Raw genomic sequence first — 2876 nt, 5'->3', positions numbered from 1 at the left:
ACATGAACAGCCTGGCCAGTGTGGCTCAGTGGTTGAGTGTCAGCCTATGAACCAGGAGGATGCAGCTTGATTCCCGGTCAGGGTATATGCATGGGTTTTGGGCTCAATCCCCAGTAGGGGTCACGCAGGAGGCAGCTGATCAATGATTCTTTCTCAACATTGATGTTTCTATCTCTCTCTCCTCTTTTCCTCTCTGACATCAATTAATATTTGACAAAGAAGGCAAGAGCATACAACGGAATAAGGACAGTTTCTTCAATAAATGGTGTTTGGAAAGTTGGACAGGTACATACAAAAAAGTGAAACTAGACCACGAACTTACACCATACACAAGATTAAACTCAAAATGGATAAAAGACTTAAATGTAAGTCGTGAAACCATAAACAACCCAGAAGAAAACATAGGCATTAAAATCTCAGACATCTCTCATAGCAATATGTTTGCTGATATATCTCCTCGAGCAAGGTTAACAAGGGAAAACAAACAAACAAAGGAGACTACATCAAACTTAAAAGCTTTTGCACAACAAAAGAAACCAGCAACAAATTGAAAAGGACACCCACTGAATGGGAAGGATGTTTGCCAATGATACATCTGATAAGGGATTAATTTCCAAAATATACAGTATATAGAACTTAACAACTCAACACCAGAAAGACAAACAACCAAATTAAAAATTGGGCAAAGGACCCGAATAGATACTAATACTTCTCTAAAAGGACATACAGATGGCCAATAGACAGAAAAAAACATTTAATGTCACTAACCATCAAGTTAAAACCACAATGAGGCATCTCCTCTACCTGTCAGATTGGCTATCATCAACAAATGACAAGTGCTGGCCAGGAAGTGGAGAAAAGGAAACCCTGGTGCACTGTTGGTGGGAATGCAGACTAGTGCAGCCACTGTGAAAAAACAGTCTGACATTTCCTCCAAAAATTAAAAATGGAACTGCCTTTGACCCAGAGATCCCACTTCTTGAAATATAGCCTAAGAAACACGAAACATTAATTTGAAAGAATATATGCACACCTATATTCATTGCAGCGTTATTACAATAGCCAAGATTTGAAAACAGCACAAGTGCCAATTAGTAGATAAGTGGATTAAAAAGCAGTGGTACATTTACGCAATGGAATACTAGCTGGCTGTAAAAAAGAAGAAAGAAACTCTTACCTTTTGCGACAGCATAGGTGGACCTGGAGATTATTATGCCAAGTGAGATAATACAGTCAGAGAAAGAAAAATACCATATGGCCTCACTTATATGTGGAATCTAATGACCAAAATAAACCAATGAAAAAAAAAATAGAAACAGAGGCATGGATACATGGAACAGACTGACAGCTGTCAGAGGGGAGGTGGGTGGGAGGCCAGATGAAAGAAAGTGAAGGGATTAAGCAAAAAACCACACATAACTATATACCTATACCTATAGCTATAAATACATGTAACACGAGACCAGCGCTCTAACCCCTGAGCTATGAAGCCTCAGCTAAATAGATATAGCACATAGACACAGACAACAATGGGGTGATAGCCAGAGGGAAAAGGTGGGGAAAATGGGGGTGATGGGCACATGATGCAGTGTGCAGATGATGTTTTATTGACTTGTACACTTGAAACCTGTATGGTTTTGCGAACCAATGTTACCCCAATAAATTCAATTTTTTTAAAAAAAGAACATTTTGATGGTTGCCAGATGGGAGAAGGGTTGGGTGAAAAAAGTTAAGGAATGAAGAAGTACCTACAGCCCTAACTGGTTTGGCTCGGTGGATAGAGCGTCGGCCTGCGGACTAAGGGGTCCCGGGTTCGATTCCGGTCAGGGGCATGTGCCTTGGTTGCGGGCACGTCCCCAGTAGGGAGTGTGCTGGAGGCAGCTGATCGATGTTTCTCTCTCATCGATGTTTCTAACTCTCTGTCCCTCTCCCTTCCTCTCTGTAACAAATCAATAAAATATATTATTTTTTTTAAGAAAAGGAGTACCTACAAATTGGTTGTTACAGAATAGTCATGGGGTTGTAAAATATAGCATAGGCAATATAATAAATGATATCCCAATAGCTAAGTATGGTACCATATGGTATGAGATTTATGGGGATGATCACTTAGTATGTGATATAATGTATAATCACTGGTGTTCACCTGAAACTAATATAATATTGTATGTGAACTGTAATCAAAAATTTTTTAAATGATTTAAAAAAATAACACATAGGACAAGAACTCTGATATCAAGTTAACTATTGATTCATTTACATTCTAGTTTTCAACAAAATATCCCACCATAGAGGGTTGCTTATATAGCGTGAGATTTGCATAGCACAGGACACTGTTGTTCAAGGTGTACAGGTAAGAAGACTGGGAAAGCGGAGAGAACATTTGATCAGCTGTTACATCAGCTTGGAACAATGGAAGTTACAGCTGGAAGGGACAGCTAGGAGTACAAGGAGTATCTAAGGTGTTTGGACTCCTGCTCGAACAGCTCTCGTGCCACTCACGATTTTCAAACATGGGAGTAACTTGATCAAAATTATTGATTAGGGCAAGACTGGCCTGAAAGTGGAGGAAGAAGGAGGGGTCAGAGCCTGAGGTTCAACGATGGCTATAAGGCCACTGCCTAGGTAAGGGCAGTGGCGTGGGAAGGGGTTTGACGGGAAAATGCTGAGTCCCCAGGTCCCTGCAGGCGCAGGCTGTCTTTGAGGACAGGACGTGGGGCTTGCGGTGCAGTGTGTGCGAAGCGTCGGGGACGGGCACTGGGCACTCAATATCATGTTTACATGACGGTTCTGCGAAGGAAAACACAACTCAAAACTCTGTGGGGAAACCTCCGCAGTGGAGGGTCCGGGCCCAGCTCCGCAGCCCGCACGGCCGG

The sequence above is a fragment of the Myotis davidii genome, unplaced genomic scaffold (genome assembly GCF_000327345.1).
Source record: "Myotis davidii unplaced genomic scaffold, ASM32734v1 scaffold753, whole genome shotgun sequence".
Classification (NCBI taxonomy): domain Eukaryota; kingdom Metazoa; phylum Chordata; class Mammalia; order Chiroptera; family Vespertilionidae; genus Myotis; species Myotis davidii.
Note: the sequence above shows the minus strand (reverse complement) of the source record.